General features: G+C 34.3%; 1 protein-coding gene across 41 annotated transcripts in view; it reads left to right on the top strand.

Moving 5' to 3' along the window:
- Positions 1–23,020, top strand: part of PTPRD (protein tyrosine phosphatase receptor type D) — a 2,065,421-nt gene that overhangs the window by 780,389 nt on the left and 1,262,012 nt on the right. For all 41 annotated transcript variants that reach the window (XM_088793168.1, XM_074330438.2, XM_074330432.2 and 38 more), the window contains one exon: positions 9,944–9,982. The gene's annotated coding sequence lies outside the window, so the exon portion shown is untranslated. The remainder of the gene's footprint in view (positions 1–9,943; positions 9,983–23,020) is intronic.

Genomic DNA, 23,020 nt, shown 5'->3' with positions numbered 1-23,020 from the left:
GTTAGTGTTGCAAATGTAAAGTTCTTTGAAGCAATTTCCATGCTTCATCACCTGCTATCTGAGTCACCCTGAACACCAACTAACTGAAAATTGTTTGTATCTCATTTGGATATTTATGAATCATTTTGTATAACACTGTCTACAGGACTAGCTGTGAACAGCAAGAATTTCAGTGATTTTTTTTTCCATGTATCTAGTTTCTCCAAGCATCTGCCTTTGTACTTTATTCTGTAAAAATAAAAAGCATTCAATTTTCAAGAAACTATACCAAAGAGGGGTTAAAATTGGATATCTGTCCCCAAAATGTATTCTCAGTTAAATATGTTAAACAAATGGACACACCAACCGGTTCTTCCATATTATTTGTCATATAGCACAGTTCCAAGCAACTGAAAAAGGAGACTTGGCCAACAGTGGAAATCCAAATGTGAGGCTTGAGTAGGTAGGTCTTAGGGTGCAGTGTTAGACGTGCAGGAGCAGATCAGCCAACTGAAAAACTAGTGTAAGTGTCGCTGGAGTCTCATGAGAATAGCCAAGAAAGGACTCCACCCGGAACAGTGGTGACCAGATTCTTGTCTCTGCTAAGAAAGATTCAAGGGTGAGACAGATGTAGGAAAGCACAGGGAGTTTACTGAAGAGAAAGTACACACTTGAGAAGGAAGTGCGGGGTAACTCAGAGATGAGTTGTGCCCAGGAAGTCCAGATGGGAATTTTTACCCCTCCCAGGGAGGGAATTGATGAAGTCCCATTGATGTGATTTATTCATCTCCTCCCCCTGGGTGGGACCCTCCATTTCCCACTTTTTCTTCCTTATTTGGTTCCTCCAGAATTGTTATGATGTCAGATGCATGATGGGAGTTGTCATAACTTCAATGTAAATGAGATTATAATAACATTATGATTAGCTAAAGGTCAAGTCACTATCATAAGGATCAGCCTACCTGGATGAAACTGGTTCTTGCTTTTTTCCAGCTTCAGCTGCTGGATACAGTCACTTGTTATTTGTGTTACCATTGAGGCACCTCATGCTATACCCTGGAGGGGGCTGTCAATTTCCTATGCTACCTATCCTGCCTTAGAATGTGGAATCACTAGCAAAACTTGGCATAGAATTAAATTTTGTAGGGAATTTATGATGACATCTTTTTTCACTAAATGGAATTAAATGAAAGGTAGGGAGAGCAATCAGAATAGATTACTAGAGTAGTTGGTAACAAAGAAACAAACTGGGAAGATGGGGATATGATCCCTTTAGCTAAACGTGGCAGAATCAAAGATAAAGATCCTAGAGAAATGGTATTTTAGGCTTAGTGCTTTGGTAGAATATGAATAACCAAGAATCAGTTTATTTGCAAGATTATTAAATTTAGGAACTTAGTTTTTATGGTGTGATGGAAATGAAGCCTCTTGTCAGGAGACATTTCCAACTGACTCCACCCATTCTTCTAGGTTAGAATGAAAGTGATATGATTTTCATAGTCATGAACTCTAGGGGCCTTGTTTGGAGAAGTTACTTTTATTCCATGGTGCTCGGATTAATGTTGGAACTTAGGGGAATGAAGAGCCTGAAGTGTAGAGGGCTCGGTTAGACAATCACTGGAACCACGAGTACCAAAAACTGAACATGCTCAAAGTGATTGATTCTGAAACTATTTATTTAGTACCTTCCATGTGCTAAATTTTAGATCTTGGGCACAGGTTTGCAGTAGTAAATACAATAGACAAAAGCAATCCAACTGACTTTCTAGCGGGAAACAAACTGACCTTTACAACAAGTCTGAAGGAGCCATGTGAAATATATCCATGGAAAATCCCTCTGCTTCTTCCTCCCAGTTGCTTAGTGTTCAGGATTGCCCATGGTCAGGGGTGGAAATTAAGACGCTTCTCTCATTGGTCCCTCCCAGCTGAAAGAGTAGGCAAAAAAGAGCCATGTGAGCCCCCAAAAAGGTATTGATTTTGACAACTTGGAGAATTTGTACCTATTGCACTAGCATCTCAGAACATGTTCATGTAATAACTTTGTTTAATTAGTTCAGGGTTCTATGTACAAATTCTTATTATTAGCAGTTCCCATCCCTGGCAATTATTTGTTTACTTCAGTTTTCACTGGTTAACATTAAGCTTTTGAAAGCAGCAATTGTGTATTAGTCATATGTTTCCCTTGGCACCTAATAAAGTTTCTGATTCATAGTTTATTGATGAATACATGAGTGAAGGTATAGGTATTATTGCAACATGAGATAAGATAGGAGCAAAATGGAAGGCATATTGAAATATGTTGTAGTCAATTTTTCTTACATCAAACTACATTTAATATTATAGTTTCAAAGTGAGCAACTTTAATTAATGGGATTGTGTGATTTATGTGAAATAAAATCTTTCCATGGTTTAAATAAGTTTGATGCATCTCAAGGCATCTTAAGCCAGATTAAATATCTCCCTGTCATGGATCACCTAATAGTTCTTCATTTGCCAATCTGCATTGTGGATACCAAGAGGAGGATGCAGTAATACATATACATATGTGTGTGTGTGTGTACACACACACACACACACACACACACACACACATATATATTCCCCACACAAAATGTCTCAGAGTAGCACTTTTCTTCCAAGTAAAATTCAGGAAGTTCCTGTTTACATCATTGGTGAAATGATTACAGTTATAGCAATGGTTCTGTGCATTGAAATACATAACCTATGTTTAATGAATTAGAGGTATTTAAACTAAACTGAGGTGATACTATGGAAAATGTGTCAACTCATGATCAATTCTTCAAACTTGGTCTTGCAGAGCATTAAGTAATTATTAAAAATGATAAAAATATATCCAAATCTACAAAGTCTACAGAACATATTTGTTTTATTTGAATCTTCTGCCTCCAATTTGGCTGTTGGCTTTCTACTTACAAAAATAACTCTATTTCCCCTCCAAAAAAAAGTAGAAAAATATTCTTCCAATAAGAACACATGTAGATAATTGCATGAATATCCTTTACAATTCATCACAAATCATTAATTGTTTGGAGGTACAATAACTTGAAATGTTGCATTAATCACCCCAACTGAGTTAAAATTCAAATTGAGAATGGTAGAAATCAGTATTTGTGCAGGAGAATACCTGGGGCTTAAAAAAAAAAAAAAAAAATAGTCCAAGTAATATACTTAAATTGAATGGCCTCCTCAAGATACTGACCAATCATATAAATTATGTTGAACACATAGACATTAGAAAATAGGGTGATACCTATCATTGTGACTATTAATGTAAGCAGTAGAGTGACTGCGTTATACAGATTTACATAACCAATTAGCTGGTATTTTGTCTTCTCAAATAAAAAACTCGGATGGACATGATTGAGACCTGAAGAGAACTTGTCAAGTTTACTCTTAGTATTTGTGAGGGCAATTTATCCAGTAAGAAAAATCCTAGAATATGTATTTAGTGACATAAGTCTTAGGTACAAAGCAGCATAACTTGGGGTGTGGGGTAGCATGTGTGATGTTTTAATTCCTTCTTCCAGTTAAAGGTCATGACTTTGGAAAGGGAAGAGAATACAGTCTGTGAGCAGCTGACTACACAGATGGTGTGGAGGAATAGATCATTATTTACAATACCAGAGAAATGGGCTCTTTGGAAGGTCAGGCTGCATCTCAGGCTTAGTTTATCTAAGCTTATGAGCCCGCACTCTGACACAAGCACGTCCTAGGTATCTTCATAGGAATAACTTTTTAATTCTTATAGTAACCCTATAAGAACTAGGTATTAAGAGCTCCTTTTGATAGAAGAGGAAACTGAAAATTAGATAAATATTCTAAATTAACAAGACTTAAAAGCAGTAGAGGCAGATCACAAACTGACATTTCAGTTCCAGTGCTCTAACCTTCCTCTAAAGGATCTGAGGTATGCATTTGTCAGGTGCCATTCCATTTAAATAAAATGGTTTTATTCACTCATGCATTCACTTTTATCTCTGTATTTATTTCTACCACATGATTGAGATAAATGAAACAACAGAATAAAAAGGCAATCCATGGAATGGGAGAAAATATTTGGAAATCATATCTGATAAGGAATTAATATCCAGAATATAAAGAGTAGTGAAAACTCAGAAATACAAAAGACAACCCAATTATAAAGTGGACACATGATTTGAACAGACATTTCTCCAAATAAGATGTACTGATGAACAATAACCACATGAAAAAATGTTCAACATCATTCATCACTAGGGAAATGCAAATCAAAATCACAAAGAGAAACAAACTCATAGATACAGAGGACAAACTGATGGTCACCAGATGGGAAGGGGATTGGGGAGCTAGGTGAAAAAGGAGAAGGGATTAAGAAATACATATTGGCAGTTATAAAAATGGTTATGGGGATGTGAATTACAGCATAGGGAATATAGTCCAATAATATTGTAATAACTATGTGTCATCCGAGTACTAGTCTTATTGGGGTGATCACTTTGTAAGTTATATAAATGTCTAATCACTATGTCCTATACTTGCAACTAATATCATATTGTATGTCAAGTGTAATTGAAAAATTCAAAACCTGTAAAAAGCACAATGAGATCACATTCACTGGCTATAATGGCTATAGTTTAAAAGAAAAGGAAGGGAAGGGAAGGGAAGGGGATGGGAGGGGAGGGGAGGGGAGGGGAGGGGAGGGGAGGGGAGGGGAGGGGAGGGGAGGGGAGGGGAGGGGAGGGGAGAGGAGAGGAGAGGAGAGGAGAGAAAAGAAAAGAAAAGAAAAGAAAAGAAAAGAAAAGAAAAAAAAGAGAAGAGAGAAAAGAAAAAATAAAAGAAAATAAGTGAGGATGGAGAAAATGCAACTCTCATGCATTGCTGGTAGGAATGTAAAATGCTGTGCTCACTGTGAAATATAGTTTGGCATTTTCTCAAACAGTGAAATATAGAATTACCATATGGCTTAGAAGCTCTGCTCCTAAATATATATCCAGAGGGCTGAAAACATATTTCACACACAAAAAAATATTGTACACAAATGTTCAACTGCATTATTCATAATAGCCAAAAGTGAATACAATGAAAATTCTTCTGCTAATAAATAGGTAAACAAAATGTGTTTTATATATTCAATGTAGTATCATTCAGCCATAAAAAGGAATACTGACTGCTATGTGCTACAACATGGATGGACCTTGAAAATATGCTAAGTGAAATAAGTTAGACACAAATGTCCACAAATTGTATGATTACATTTGTATGAAATGTCCAGAATAGGCAAATCCATAGAGACAGATTAGAGGTTGTCAGGGGAAGAGGCTAAGGGAGAAATCGGTTTGATGGCTAATAACAATTTGATGTATTAGAGATGTTCTGGAATTAGTGGTGATGTTTGCACAATGTTGTGAACATACTACAAACCACTAAATTGTACAATTTAAAACAGTGAATTATACTGCAGAGCTATTTACAATAGCCAAGTTATGGAAACAAGGGAAATGCCCATCAGTAAATGATTAGATAAAGAAATTGTGGTATATATATACAATAGAGTATTTTCAGCAATTAAAAAAAAAAAAAAAAGAAATCTTACCAGTTTTAACAACATGGAAGGACCTAGAAGTTATTATGTTAAGTGAAATAAGTTCACACTGAGAAAGACAAGTACCATATGATGTCACTTATATGTGGAATCTAAAGAACAGACTAAACAAACAAACAAAACAGGAATAGACTCATAGATACAGAAAACAAACTGATGGTTGCTAGAGGGGAGGGATTTGGGGAGATGAGTTGGAAAGGTGAAAGGTTTAGGAAGTACAAATTTGTAGTTAAAAAAAAGTCAAGGGGATGTGAAATACAGTATGGGGAATATAGTCAATAATATTGTAGAAACTTTGAATAGTCTCAGACGAGTTCCAGACTTATCGGGAATCACTTCATAAGTTAAATGCCTAACCACTACGCTGTACAACTGAAACTAATATAAAATAATACTGAATGTCAACTACCATATATATATATAATATATATGTGTATATATTATACACATATATATTATATATATATATATATATTCATATACATATATGTGTGTATGTGTTTGTGTATGTATACGTATGTGTATGTATATATGTATATGTATATGTATATGTATATGTATATGTATATGTATATGGTCACGGGATGTAAAGTACAGCATAGGGAATATAGTCAATGGTATTATAATAGCTGTGTACGGTGTCAGATGGGTAGTAGCCTTGTTGGATTTGTCACTTTGTGAAGTGTGTAAATGTCTAATCACTATGTTGTTTTGTACACCTGATACAAATAATAAAACAGTGAATTTTATGTTCTGTCAATTATATTTCAAAAAATTTTAAAAAACTCAATGAAGGTAAAGGTAAAAGGTCTGCTCTACTAGACACTAAGGTATACAAGGTTGGACAATTAAGTTTGCGAACTCATTCTATAAAAAGTACTACATACTTCATTGTTGAATATCACTACGGTCATCTTTGAAGTACTCCCGTTGGGATGCCAGCACCTAGTCCACCCTTCAAAAAAATTTTGTAACTCTTTCTGGAATGGCCATCAGAGCTGTCGTCGTATTACTCTTGATGTCCTGAATGTCATCAAAGTGCTTTTTTTCAATATTTTCTTTATCTTTGGATAAAGAAAGAAGTCATTGGGGGCCAGATCAGGTGAGTAGGGAGTGTGTTCCAATACAGTGATTTGTTTACTGGCTCAAAACTCCCTCACAGACAGTGCTGTGTGAGCAGGTGCATTGTCGTGATACAAGAGCCATGAATTGTTGGTGAAAAGTTCAGGTCATCTAACTTTTTCATGCAGCCTTTTCAGCACTTTTAAATACTAAAATTGGTTAACTGTCCAGTTGGTACAAATTTGTAATGAATAATCTCTCTGATATCAAAAATGGTTAGCAACGTCATTGCAACAAGTTTGTGAATGTAATTGTCAGACCTGGTATCATACAGTTACTTTATGTAAGGTAGTTACTTTATGATATAGACAGAGAGTTAAATGGAAACATCTAGATTTGACATTGAGAAACAGAGCCTAGCATCCATGGGTATTTATTTTATAACAAAACTAGTATTGTACTACAATGAGGAAAGTTAGGGTATTTACATTAAATTTTGTTTGGTCAATTTGGAGTATAATGAAAATATACCTCTACTCATACAGCAAAACATACATTTCAGGTAGATTTTTGGATTAGATGTGAGAGGTTCACAAATAATCACATAACATAGCTTTTTGAAGAAAACAAAGAATATACATGATTATTTTGTATAATAAACAGGACATAAAAAGAAATAAACAAAGAGAGATGGTTAAATTTGATGGCAGAGAAATTAAAGAATAATTTGCAACAAAATGTACACTAAGTGAATAAAAAGTTGAGCCGTGGAGTGGGAAATATATTTTCACCGCATAAAAACAACATAGTGGGTCATATCTAGAATACGTAAAGGGTTTCTACAAATCAGTACAGAGAAGACAACCAGAACATGGACAAGAATATTGAAAATTATTTTCTTAAATAAATATATATAAATGAGTAATATTTGGAGTGCCATAAAACTCGTTAATAATAAAGTTAGTATAAAGAAAAAAGTATAATTATATTCTACTCCATAGTAAACTGATGACTAAAATTAAGCAGAATAAAAATACTTTCTGGTGAATTTGTGCAACCAGGGCAACTCTCATGCACTATTTGGCAATGTTGCTATAGCAGAACATTTGCACATTTTCTGACCTAGCAATTTACTCCTAGAAAATCTCCAACAGAAATATATGTACATGTATAAAATCATGCTCATAGTAGAACCATTTATAATAACTAAACAGTAAAAGCAATCCATATATCTTCCAATAGAGGATTGAATACATAAATCGTATAATATCCATCCGAAGAATACTACAGAGTAATGAAAATTAATTATAGTTACAAGCAAGGAGTCAGATGAATCTCACAAACATGATGTTAAGGGAAAGAAATGAGATATAGAAGAAAATACAGTGTATGATTTCAATTGTATAAGTTCAAAGGCAAAGTAAAATAAAGCTATACAATGACCAAAAAAACTGAAAACATGTGTTTGTGCACATATATATGTATGATACATACGTGTTTGTGTGTGTGTATACACACACACACAATGACATTACATGATATGTTCAAAGGGCTCTACCTCTGTGGCAATGCATAGTTAATATCCCATGTAAAATTATGATGAATATGTGGCATTGATGCTACATTTACACAAATCCTATATATGCATCTGTGTTGCCTCAGATGCTCTTTAGTTTTATTTGAAATGTGTGTGCTTTAGCGTAACCAGCAAGGAGTAACTAAGTAGATTCAAGCTCCGTTCCTATGTATGTATATATATATGTGTATATATATGCATATATTTGCTGTGTGTATGTATGCCGTATGTGTGTGTGCTGTTTATATATGTGAACAAGCTGTGGGATTCTATATGTTAGTCATGTTCTAGTTTTTATATAAGTGGTGATATGTGAGCATTTAGTTTGTAACAATTTATTAAGCTATACACATTTGTATTTTTGCAGATTTCTTGTGTGGTTTTTAACTCATAACAGAAAAATAAGTCAAATTATGAAAAAAAAAAAAAAAGGAAAAAACATACCAGACATTCTCTATGGCTTCCATGAGCAGAACTAAGATCCAGGGACAGAGGCTTCCAGGAAACAGACCATCCACATACCTTTCAATCCAAGCTAGGGAATTCAAAGATCTCTCTCAAAAATACAACAAAATTGCTTATTTTCTCCTCTCAAGTGAGCAGCTAGTCTTCTCAAATAATTCTCGGCCCTCAAGAAGGAATTTTAAAATTTGTTCTAGGCAATTTTTTACCAATTAGGGGTCCAGCATTATGTATCTAATTTTGGTCAAAAATCTAATTTAAATGTTCTGAGAATAAGATGCAGAGTTATTTATATACACAGAAAACCACACACATAGTATTAACTCCTCTTCACAGTTCGTATATTTTCCATTCTCTCTCAAGGAAAGATAGGTAGTTCAATGTCCACACAACATGTGGTTTCAAACTTGATTCCCAAGGCAAAAAGAAAAGGTGATCATCAATGTTTAAAAAACTCTCCTTTATTTTATAATAATAAATGTTAGAAGTTCAATATCTCTGTTCAAACACAGAGGTAGGAAACATATTTACAAAAGGTCTCACAGTGTTTGCCACTGCGTTTACAAAAGACAACATTTATAAAACCTTTGTATCCCATGGCAGGTGCTGGGTCTTCTCTTGGGGATTTGTGCTGTTCAAATACTGCCTTTCCTTTGAACACCAAACGCCTTTGAAAAATAGAGGGTGCATTTTAATGTAATTTGGAAATTAAAACCCTTTTATTTTTATCATTATAGCATCTTCCATGAATTTACTTTTCAACCGTTAACCAGACGTGAACCTAATTACTGTCTGATTAGCCAGCAAAGGCAGAAATATGGGTTAAATTTTAAAATTGAAGATGTTGTTTGCCTTGCCCATAAGAAAATTAAATATATGTAGTAATACATATTAGAGGATTTCAAATAAACTTAGTAATAATAGTCTCCCTTCTTTAGAGTATTTATAGAATTAAAATGAACAATTATTATGGTCACTTCAATAATTAGAAACATCTTTTCAGGGTGTCTACTATATTTCCTTCCTTTGTTTTCATGATAAAATGAGATGAAATAAACACTTCAATTTAAGTAAAAAATATTTTTATGTAAATATTATTTTCTAAAGCATTTTCATAACTCTGCAATACTTGTAAATGTGATAGTATTATAGAATTATGAAATTTTATTGTATATTTCTAAAACAACTGTTTTATTCTGTCTCCCTTATTATTATTAATTTAATTTTATTTTGTTTATTTATTTATTTTTTTATTTTTTTAGGCTTGGACTCCCGGATCGTCTGGTGACTTCAAAAATCTGGTAAGATACTTTCTTCTGTATTATTGCCACTATTTTTGTTTCCTTTGCCACAAATTTTTAGAGGATGTTTTTCTTCCTATCTCAGGCTTAATCCGTTTTCTTAATTCTCCCCACATTTCCATCCTCTGAGTTTGAATCACATAAGGCTGACAGAAGGAGTCAATTTCATCTTAACCCATGGGGGATGGTCTCATAAGTCCACATACTTCCTGAAGATTCACCTCCGTGTGTCAGGAGAATATTCCAAAAGGGGGTATCGTTTCTTTCTTCAGGAAACAAGAATTACCACTGAAAGAGTCAAAGATAAGAGAGGATTATTTAGGTAAGATGTAGAAACTACTGACTTAGGATACTTAAAAAAAAAAAAAAAAAATGACCTAATGCAACAACAAGGTAAAATCAACAGAGAAAATGAATGTGATAACTGAATTTTAAAATTTTTTCATTGTTACAATATTGCTTTTATAATTTATATGTTATAGAACTAGAAATACCCTGAAGCCTCTCTGGTCTTTTCCACATGAAAACTTAACGTTTTGAGATATTTTCCTGGTACATATAAAAGAGACATGGGAAATACATATTGTTTAATTAAAAAGATGACTTGTTGAGGTAGAAGGTTTTCTATTAACTAATTGTATTTTTCAAACAATAGCATTTGTATTCGTTTTAGACTCCACCTCATTTCTTATCTTTCTCCAAATATTCTTGAAATATGGCTCATATTTAAATTCTTACACTGGGATACTACTGTGTTCTGAACCTACGTATGATTATAAAACATATTTTATCTCATATTTTATGTTATTTATTTTGTAAAGAATACTCCAGCTTGGATTTGTTTCAGGATATATATATATATATTTAAGATTGTTATTAAAATATAGCTAACACACAATAGTATATTAGTTTCAGGTGTACATCATAGTTATTCAATAGTACCCACATGGCACTATACAGCATTATGACCACATTAGTGATTATAGTCCCAATGTTAAAGAAGTGATTACTGTGATAAATTCAACAACCATCTGACACTGTATCATGCTATCACAATATTATTGACTATATTTTTATGCTGTACATTACGTCCCCAAGACATTTCTTTTATAGTTGGAACTTTGAACTTCTTATTCTTCTTTATCTCCCCCCCCTTTTTTAATTTTTCAATTTGAGTTGACATTCACTATTATTTTATGTTAGTTGCAGATGTACAGCATAGTGGTTAAACATGTATATAATTTAGGAAGTGATCCCCCTGACTAGTTTAGTACCTACCCACCTGGCACTATACATAGTTATTCCCATATTATTGACTATGTACCCTGTGCTTTATATCCCCATGACTATTTTGTAATTACCAATCCGTAATTTTTAATCCTTTCACATTTTTCACCCTGCTGCGAACTCCCTTCAAATCTATCGCCCCAATAGATCTAGTACCCATCTGACGCCAAGCACGGTTATTACTATAATACTGACTATATTCCTTATGCTATACCCCACATCCCCATGACTACTGTGTAACAACCAATTTGTACTTCTCAATCCCTTCCACTTTTCACCTCACCCCAACCCCCATCTTATCTGGCAACCATCAAAACATTCTCTGTATCTATGAGTTTGTTTCTGTTTCATTTATTGGTTTAATTTGTTCTTTAGATGCGACTTGTAAGTGAAATCATAGGATATTTTTCTTTCTCTGTATGACTTACTGCACTCAGCATAATATCCCTTAAGTTCATCCATGTTGTCACAGACAACAAGATTTCATTCTTTTTTAAAGCTAAGTAATGTCCCAGTGTATATATGTACCATCTCTTCTTTATCCATTCATCCATTCAGGGACACCCATGTTACCTTCATATCTTGGCCATTGTAAATAATGCTGCAATGAACATATGGATGAGCATGTCCACTCGAAGTAGCATTTTGGGTTTCTTCAGATAAATACCCAGAAGTGGGATTACTAGGTCCTTCTTCGTCTCTTGTTTTATTCTTTGTTTTAAAGTCTGTTTGGTCTGGTATAAGTAATGTTACCCCAGCTTTTCGTTTGTTTCCCTTTTCATGAAATATCTTTTCCATCCCTTTACCTTCAGTCTGTGTGTGTCTTACTATCTGAAGTGACTCTCTTGTAAGCAGCATATGTAAGGGGCTTTTTCTCTAATCCATTCAGCTCTCCTATCTTTTGATTGGAGCATTTAATCCATTTACATTTGAGAGTAATTGTTGATAGGTATATAGTTATTGCCATTTTATTGCTCGTATTTTTTATTGTGTTTGTTTGTCTTAAAAAAATCCCTCTGAGGTTCCTTGTAACACTAGTTTGGTGTTGATAAACTCCTTTAGCTTTTTCTTGTCTAGGAAACCGTTTATCTGTCTTTTGATGCTAAACGATAGCTTTGCTGGAGAGAGTAATCTTTGTTGTAGGTCCTTATTGTTTATCACTTTGAATATTTCCTGCTAAACCCTGTAGAGTTTCTGTTGAGAAATCAGCTAACAGTCAGTCTCATGAGAGCTTCTTTGTATGTAGCTAACTGGTTTTCTCTTGCTGCTTTTAATATTCTCTCTCTGTCTTTAACCTTTGGCATTTTAATTGTGATGTGTCTTGGTGTAGGCCTCTTTGGGTTTATCTGTTTAGAACTCTTAACACTTCTTGGGCTTGGATGTCTGTTTCCTTCACCAGGTTAGGGAAGTTTTCTGTCATTATTTCTTTACACAGGGTTTTAATCCCTTGCTCTCTCTCTTCTCCTTCTGATACCTCTATGACATGAATGTTGGTAGGCTTGATGTTGTCCCAGTGGCCCCTTAAACTCTCAATTTTGTGTATTCTTTCTGTTCTTTTTTTTGTTTGTTTTTCACTGTTCTGATTGGCTGTTTTCTGCAACCTTATGTTCTAAATCACTAATTTGATCCTCTGCATCATCTAATCCACTGTTGATTGTTAATTCCCTGTAATGTATTTTTTATTTTTATTATTGTATTTTTTATTTCTGACTGTTTTTTTGTTTTGTTTTTTATGTTTCTTACTTTTTTTTTTTTCTCCCTGAGATCACTGAGCATCCTTTTAACCAGTGTTTGAAACTCTGCAAGTGGTAAATTACTTGTCTCCATTTTGTTTAGTTCTTTTTCTGGAGCTCTATTCTATTCTTTCATTTGGGACATTTTCTTTGTCTCCCCACTTTGGCTGCATCCCTGAGTTTATTTCTATGAATTAGGTAGGGATGATATGTCTCTCCTTCTTAATAGAGTGTCCTTATATAGTAGGTGTGCTGTGGGGTTCAGTGGTGCAATCTTCCTGGTCACTTGAGCCACGTGCTCCAGGTATGTCCTTTGTGTGTGTTGTGTGTATGCCCTCCTCTTGTAGTTCAGCCTTGGCTGTTGTTTGCACATCAGTAGGAGGGACTGACCCTTAGGCTCACTGGTTGTAAGGACTGGCCTTGATTACAGTGGAAGAGTTGTTGTGCAGGGGCTGACCCTACAAAGCATGATCTGCCTCAGCAGGGCTCTGGTGCCTACCCAATCCACTACTTGGGTGTGTCATTCCCAGAGGCAGCTGGGTACTGCTCCAGCTTTTTTCAAAGCTGGCAACTGGGAGAACCAGCTCCAGGACTACCTGGGAGGGGACCAACTGCTAGTCAAGTTTAGCTGCAGGCAGTGCCCCACCTGGGACCACCTTATAGGCGTCACAAAGAAATCTGCAGATGGCTACCACCTGTGCTGTGCTTGTAAGTGCTTTGAGAGGCCAAGCCATGAACCAAGCCTGACTGTTGCTAGTGCCATGTTTAGGGCTGCCAGAGGTACAGGACATGCTCAAGTCAGATGCTGCTTGTCTGGATTCTGTGAACCTTTGAGAGAACCTAGGAAAGTCTGCAGCATGAGCCAAGGCAGGCAGTTTGTATGAAAAAAACCCTGGCAGCAGCTTGGATATACCCAAAAGTTGGGCAGGGTTGGGTCTTAGAATCACCAGGACATGGTGAACAAACTGTATTAGCCAGCTTGATGGAGACTCATATATGACGGCCACCTGCATCTGCATGCAAGGATTGGGAAGGCTCAACAAAGAAATAATGTCCCCTGCTAGCTCCTCCATTCAGGAGAAAGCTGCCCCTACATCCCTGTCTTGAAGCCAGAAACCTCAATTCCCCACCACATGTCCCTGTCGCCTCTCCAGCTGCTGTCTCCGAGCTGGAGCTCAGAACCAGTGATTCTGTTGGTGAGTAAGTCCATGTGTGGTTCCCTTAAGAGGAGCACCTGGGACTCCAGCAACCCCCCGTCTCACTCAGCCACAATCTTACTAGTTTTCACAACCAGATAGTCTTTGGACTTCTCTCCCTGGCATTGGATCCCTGGGCTGGGGAGGGGCTGGGACTCCTCACTTCTTTGGAGGGACCCCCACAGCCGAGATATCCCTCCCAATTTTTCATAGTCTTACCAGTGTGTGTTATGAGCCTGTTCAGCATCTATACTCCTACCAGTCTCGAGGTGGCTCCTTTTTCATGTTCTTAGTTGTAGGGCTTCAGTTCAGAAAGATTTTAGGCGATTCTCAATGGTCTTGTTTCATAGTTTAGTTGTAATTTTGATGTGGTTGTAAGAGAAGGTAAGCACAGCATTTATATACTGCACCATCTTGACCAGATATCTAGCTTGGAGTTTTATTCTTCTGTGATCCGGGAGTCCTCAACTTTCCTGCTTCCTAGAGTCACCCTTCATAGTAAGAGTACTTACTGTGAAATTCCAGCTTGGTAGATTTCAGGAGTACAGTCTTACACACCATTCTTTGCTAATAATTAATCATTGCTGGGTTAGAAGAGAATTGACTAGGAGTGTGGTGAGAGTTTAGCCTGTTTTTGCTGTTGTACCTCTCACTCCCAAATGCTTCTCAGGGATTCTGAACTAATAGCTCTAGTCATCTTATTAAAGCTTTTCTCTGCTATTTCAGGCCATTCCAGTACATACCTCCTACCAAATAGGAACAAAGTTGACAGTAAACTTTCATGTTTAAAAAGTATTACTGAAGACTTGAGGCTGAGCTAACAAAGTTACAGCACACAAAAGGAAAGCTTAAACCTCTGTATCAGATCTTACTACTCCTGAAAGCCAGTGTCCCTTGCATTCCCCAAGGGGTATGTGCTCTCAGTCTGTCTCCTCAGGACCAGCACACCACTGTATTGCTGGGGCCCGCATCCCTCACAGCAGAATCCAGTTTGGCATTCTCTATATTTGAATCCAGCCAATTAAGTGAAGAATAGGTTAATATTATAATAATTCGTCAGCATTTTACCCAACCTACAAAGAAGAACAGCCCTTCATTGTGCAGACTTTTACTAGGCATAGGGGGATTTTTCATTACCTATGTATAGTGTTATGTTGAAATCATCCCCAAACAAACAAACAAAATCTACTCACAATGATAAATTCAATGTTCCATATTTAGCCATAAATAGGACGAACAGAAACATGGAATTTATTTTTTTTTTCTTAACAGTTTTCAAAAGGGATCATCAAACTCTCAGCCAATATTCATTCTCAGAATGAGGAGGAGCGTTAACCTCCCATCCCTTCAGAACTCTCTAGAAATGAAAAACTTTGGTTAAGCATCTGTTGGGGAGGAGGGAAGACTTGGTGGGCTCTGTTTCTATACAATTTGAATTTTTAAATAAACAATGATATAAACATGTGGGGGGGGATTAATAGTATTATCTGAACCAAATTCTGAATTTTATGATGCACTCTATACAACTGTATTTTTATAGTGTAATTCAGAGAAAAGAAAATAAATGTAAAATTAAAACCATAATAGATTGAAATATAAACGATAATATGCAAACTATTGAAAAATAAAATGCACTCTATTCAATTATCATATAGCTCTCAAGCTAAAAGAATAATATTTACTCTAGAACTAAATGCCAGCAATAAAAAATGTACTTCAATCTGAAGAGCTAATATTGCCCAGATTGAAGTTGAAAATACAAAAAGCGTTATTGCGGCATTTTTCTTATATGAGATAACATGTTTAATGTTTATGATTCACTGAATTTTGTATCTATGTGTGCAATTGAAGCAATCTGATCCAATTCATGAATTTTATTTTCTGCACCTGGATTTTGGACATTTTAAGAGGTCAAAATAATAACATAGGCATAATTATGTACAGTGGAAAGGAGTGCATATTTTTAAACAGTCTCTGCATATCAAGTGCTATTCTATCTGCTTTTTCTGTGTAGTCTCATTTCAAATTTCCAATCACAATTTGAGGCATGAATTTTGGTTACTATTTTACAGCTGAGCTGATAAGGGTCTGAGAAGTTAATTAGTTCATGTACAGTCACTTAGGTTATTACAATGTTGGGATTTCAATCTTATTCCTAGGACTCCAAAGACTCCACTGAGATGCCTCTCTCTTCCAAAAATGCTTAACTCAATAAGCTTTTAATATATATATATATATGTATATATATACATATATATATGTGTGTGTGTATATATATATATACTGATATATATATACACATATATATATATATATATATATCAGAGTAATAGCCCTGATCTTCAGTCTTTAAGAAAATTGATACATAAATTATTAAAATTAGATTTAATATTTGTACCTACATTTAATTTTGATGAAAAACTTGTCAACATCACTGTTAGTATGCTACTCTGGTATAAATTGTCATTATATGAACATAAATCATATATTCAGTGACCAAAGGAAGGAATCATATTCTCATCAATTAATTTATCCATCCATTCCCTCAGAATTTATTAAGTAACTAATTAGTACAAACAGTCTGATAGAGGTTGGGTAATATAAAAATGACACTCAAGGACCATGATTTTATGTGTTCTGCATCATTCTGGTGCTTTTATTTTATTTTATTAAGTGCTATTTACTAAAATTCTGAGTATTTGTTTTAGGGATTTTGTTATTTCCCTTTACCTTGCTGGGACAGCAGGTTATTGGGAATCAGAAGCATAGTGTAAAAACATTGTTAGTGCACATCAATACCTGGGTTTCCTTTCATTCATAAGCATAAGGAAGATTATACTTTCTCTCTACTTTATAATTACATGAGGTCATGGGATTACTTCTGGCCAAGGAAAAATGGAAGTGAAGTATATAACTTCTGGGTAGAGGAGGTGTGCTTTTTCAGTCTTTCTCTGTCTGTGCAGAGGAGACATCAATTTGAGATAAGAGAGCCACGAGAGTAAATCATCCTGGATTTTTGAGTCACCGGATGGAAGGCAGCTGCTGTGGCAAGTCTCCCAATTCCACAGCTGGCCTATAAAGAACAAGAAGTAAATAATTTTGTCTTAGGTTACTGAATATATATATATATATATATATATATATATATATATATATATATATTTTTTTTTTATACATATACACACACACACACACACACACACACACACACACACACATATATATATACACACGTTTGGTTTGTTGTTGTTTTTTGTTACAGCAACATAAATCTTACCCAAACTAATCAAATGGTTCTTGGGAAAATGGGCATTGTGGTGTTTGGGTAATTCTGTTATCTGCAGTCATATATCCAAAGGTATATTTTGGCAATATTATACTTCTATTTATTTATTTCTGACTATACAATAGTTCTCACCTGTCACCAAATAATCTGAGATACCACTTAGTTGTTTGGCATAGCATGTAACATAGGCCTCCAAAGTAAAAGCCTTTGCAAAAGCTGTACTGAAATGTTGAATAAAAGTCAGCTATTATTATTAACTTACCAAATATCTTTAGATAAAGCAAACAACATGAAGTACCAAAACAAACAAACAAACAAACAAACAAAAAATACAAGACATCTATCTAAATTTAAAATGCTAGACTTTCCAGTTGAAAAATCAACAGCGTTCTTGTAATAGTGCTTTTAGTCCTTTAATCTTAACTGGCCTTAAATAGTCCATATTAAAGACCACATAACAACCATTTCATTTTTCCTAAGTAAAAAGACTCTCCATGGCTTAGATTATTTTATCTTGGTGTGGTGCTCAGAATAATCAGTGTTCAGCTCTACTTTATGTGATGACCTGAAACAGCATCCACGTCTATGTCTGGTTCCTTTTCTGCCTTTTGTAGGGGAAGTCTCTGTATGCAGTTTCATTTGTATCTTTTTAAAAGATGTAGCAATCTAAATGTCACAAACATGCCAGTTAGCATAATTTCTGAAACAGCTAATCGATTCAACAGTATCCCTTTTCTTCACACATAGGACTAGAGATAATTGTATGCAATTCCCTGGAACTGAAGGGATTTAAATGTACTACTGTGGCAGGAGGCACAAGTTATGCCTCATGAAGTATTTCATGCCAGTCATTACTAGCCTCTAACGTAGCTGTGGGACATTATAATCTACCCCTATAATGTTTATTCAACTTTTAAGTGTCAGAGTCATTACCTCTGGAATGCAGTCCAGTGTGCGTTATATTCCTTCAACAATTTCCATTAACCTTGTGTCTGTTTGTGCTTCTCATCTAATTTCACTTTCGGGATGGGATTCAAAAAACCTTCTAAAGGCAGCACATTCCACTTTGAGGAGATTACTAGTTTTTAAACATGTTTCCGTAGCAGTGAGCAAAAATTATTTTATGCTAGTAGTTTGTTCCTCAGGGTGGCATAGGATTCACATATTTGCTAATAACAACCCTTATTTGGACACTGTTAGTTTCAGTCATTGGACTACATGGAGAACTGTCATTTTAGTGGAAAGTTAAATTTTCTGTGTTGTTTTTTGTTTTTTAATTTAAAACTCTCTCGTCTGATGTAGAATATTAATATATGCATTTATGAAACAATTTAAATAGGTATCCTAATAAATCTTCTGACATTATCTATCTTAGTAATAATATATTGAAAGAACATTTTGTGGTTAATTAAGCACAGCATCCACTGCTACATTTCTTGCCTGCTGTCCTAAGTCAAGCAGTGCTTTTCCAGGTGTTCACCAAAATAGAAATACTACCCTAATACCTTATTTTTTAAAAATATATTTTTAAAACTCCCTATTTATTATTCTGTTTGTTTTTATATGTTACGTCCTCTATCCTGGGCACTTAGACCACTAAACTTATTGTCCGACAGGTATCATGTGATACCAGGGAAATTTTTATTTGCAGCTGATGCCCTTGTCAGCTTCTCTTTTCTCTGTTTTTGAGAGAGATGTGAAGACAATCATTTCCACTTTGCCCCAGCTTGAAACCACTCATGCAATACAAACTCTATTATCGATTAAAAAAGATAAATACTTTCAAAGGTTTCCCATAGACATATTAAGACGTATGAAAGTGTCTTTCCATGTATCATTTCTATTTTCTAGTTGATGCTAAATTGATTTACCTTTTTTTTTTGTTAGTGGGAGTTATATGATGGAAGATATTTTTCAAAATTTCAGAAATAAAGGAGAAGCAGGGAAACAAGAAAAGATGATTGAGGTTGAAAAAAGGCAATATTACACAATATGTTTAATTTTCCAGAAAAAAATTTAAACATAGATTTTGCCAGTGACCTTATATACTTGTATCATCATTCTCATAAATAAATATTGATTCACTGTCAAATAAATACTTTTTTTCTATTGTTTTTCATTGACACAGAATATATTGCTCTGTCTGCATCTGGCTATTTCTAATTAGACTAATTAGTCCTCAAATATTTACATTTTATTTTCTCATTTAAATGTTTATATCAAATAACATGGTTCTATTAATAGCAGCATTGAAAGCAATATCTCCAACATGACTATTAATTTTCAGGCATATAAGATATCATACATGTGTATTTGTTTTTTCAACATGTATATGGATTTCTTTTTGCAACAACCACCAAAATTGTTTTGAATATCTATTTTAATTTTATATGCTCTCTTATTAAGTAAAATTTAACAATACACCATATAGACATTTAAGGGTTTTTTTTTTTTCTTTTTTTGTGTTTTTTTGTTGTTGTTGTTGTTGTTTTTGTTTGTTTGTGTTTGTGTTTTTTTTTTTTTTTTGTGTGTGTGTGTGTGTGTGTGTGTGTGTGTGTGTTTTAATCATGTTTAAAGAAAACCATAGAATTTTGCTGAAGGTACTGAGCAGTGGTACTTGGCAAGGTAGGTAGGCTTTTTGAGTATGGCGGCTATGCTGTTAGGAGTAAATACGGAGGATTTTATATTGTCCTGCCAATGGATAACTACCCCAGAATGAGAATCTCACTTGATCCTCTATCCTTACTCCTGAAATTCCTTTCTAACCTGGAAAAATATACTTGTTGCCAGATATGGAAGACAAATAAAGGCCTGGCACATGTACAAGGCAAGTGCAGCTTATCATATGGATCGCTCAGTGCTAAGAATTATGTGTGTGTGTAGGGTAGGGTAGCATGGACATATTAAGGTGGTTTTTGAGAAAGATCATAATAGAAGATTAATTCTGGGATAATGTTTTCTTGGTATTATATGACACATCTGTACTCTATTAAATAAATAAATAGATGTGTGAGATCCATAAACCATCGTGTACTATTTCTTTTTTTTCCCCAAAATTCCAACTCAGATAAGTCACGTTTCATACTTAAGTAGCTATGTACTTGCTAAATTGCACAGAACACTGGATTGGTTGGGTTTTTCTCTTTGCTCTTGTATGAATCTTCTGAACCATCTGATTCTCTAAAGTACGAGTATGTCTTCTGTTAGGAAATAATTAGAATAAACTTCTGATTATTACATATATGATCAAGTTTTGTTTTCAGTGTTTTTTTAATAATAATAATTCTCATATAAAAATTAATTACCATTTCTTGAAGTACTGCAATTTTTCATTAATTTTCATAAAAAGATTAGCCACAGAAAACTTCTCAAATGTTTCTTCTTCTTGGAAAAGAAGAAAACATAGATATTTTGTTCTACCAATATGTATCTGAATAAGTACAAATACTTTCTATCCTGAAAAGGAAATCAAGAAACCTGGGTAAAGGGACTACTTTAAAAACTAAGGATATAATGGTACTGACAAGCCTCCCTCACTAACACTCATGCATAGGAGTAAACAAAACCATTTTTCAAATATGTAGAAAAGTCTGCTAAGTGTTCAGAGCTCAAAGTTTTATGTAAGAGCTTGGATCGCATTGTTTTGTGTGTCTTTGTTGGTGGCATCTCATTCTACATTCCAGTGTATTAAAATGATTCTGTACTATAATTTTTAGTACTGATTTGATTAATTCACCTTTCCAATGAACACAGAAATGATCTGAGCCACACCTGTCTCCATCTCTTTAAAAATTATATTGCAGAGAATCGAAATATGTGAAACAAAGATGATGAATTATAGAATCGTATACTTAAGATCTATGTAATTTTACTAACCATTATCACCCCAATAAACTTAATGTAAAAACTATTTGCTGTTGCTATACAAAAAAAGAAAAAAGAAAAAAAGAAAGAAATGTGTGAAATTAGCATTCTAGAATCTTAAAGTCAGACTTACAAAGATACTAGTGAAGTTTTACATTTACCTTCCGTAACAATATAATTTCATTTTAGCAAAACACAGCTTTTTCCTATCCACTTGGCAAGTATAGAATATCCAAGTAAAAAAATCTGATCTGATAGTGGAAGATAGTGTTATCATGGTTTAGCATGTGTGTCCTATAGAGTAGACACATAATTCAAATTTTGATGTGGCATGGTTTTATCCTGATTGACTTCTATTAAGAAGACTTTTTTTTCCTCATTAAAAGTAGTATAGTTCATATCTTTTTTTCCATGTGTCACATTTAGAAGCATAATTTGGGGGGGATTTATTTTATGCTACTATTATTTTACAGTATTTATTTTGACTGTGTAGCAGTACTTTAGCATGTACTTAACAATTTTAAAATGTAATAAGTAAAGTCTTAGATAACATCATTGAGAATATTTCAGAATTCTGTGTTGCAATTTCCCATTCACTTACTTCTCCTCACTGCTTGAATGCAGCAATTGAAACCAGATTTCTCGGTAGGAGTGAGTGTCATGTATGAAGATTCAGTTAAATCATTCAAAATATCCCAATCACTTTTAACTCAAAGTAATTGTTATTCTATACGTCTTTAGCAGACTGCCTACATTTCCTATGTTTCACTTAAGATGTTTACCTTCAAATCCTTAAGTAAATAAGAACTTAAAATAAGTAGCATCCTCAGTTCGAAAAAAATGTGACATGGAAAGAATATTGTGCTCCAGGAGTATCTTCATATCCCTTGAACTTGAGTTGTAGGCCATTTCTGGTGTTAACTTCTTGTGTCACTTTTGACAAACAATTGTCTCTAAGTCTCAGTTTTCTCATCTGTGAAATGAGTCTATGTGTAAATTATTTTCAAAATCAATTACAACTCTGATGATCTATTTTGGTTGAAATGGCTCACTCCCAACCTGTCTTTGTATATGGGTAAACATTTATAGATGTCTTCTTAAGTTCTCACCAATGTTAATGTAGTTGAACATAAAAATCCTGACAGTGTGATGACATTTTTGTCTTTAATATCAATTTTCTTGTTCACACTTAGGTTTGCAAATGTCAATTTATCTTATAAAATATTTCGGTGTACATTCTTCACAGAATTTCAATAAATATCTCAAGTTTTTATTTTGTATTTGTATCTATTCCTTGATATACTATGGAAAAAATTATGTTTTAAATTGTATATTATTTTCCCTTCTTTCATAATAGAAAAGGGCAGAATTCCTTGAAGTGACAATGGTTTAACACCAGTGTTCAATTCACCACTGGTAGGTAAAGACATTTTGCAGACTGTATTTTCAGGGAAATTAGGGATGATTAGAATTTATATTGAAGATTCACTTAGAAAAAAAATGGATCTTTTTCTTCATGTCTTTCCATTACTAGTTTTTTGTTTGTTTGTTTTTTCTTTTGAGTCCTAGGATATATACTTTTTTTGGAGACTTATTCATGTTTTTTAAAGATTTTTTATTAAAATATAGCTAACAAACAATAGTATATTAGTTTCAGGTATACGCCAGAGTT

This window comes from Rhinolophus sinicus, chromosome 16 (assembly GCF_057876585.1).
Source record: "Rhinolophus sinicus isolate RSI-liver-muscle chromosome 16, RSI-T2T, whole genome shotgun sequence".
NCBI lineage: Eukaryota > Metazoa > Chordata > Mammalia > Chiroptera > Rhinolophidae > Rhinolophus > Rhinolophus sinicus.
This window is presented reverse-complemented; position numbering and strand designations above follow the sequence as displayed.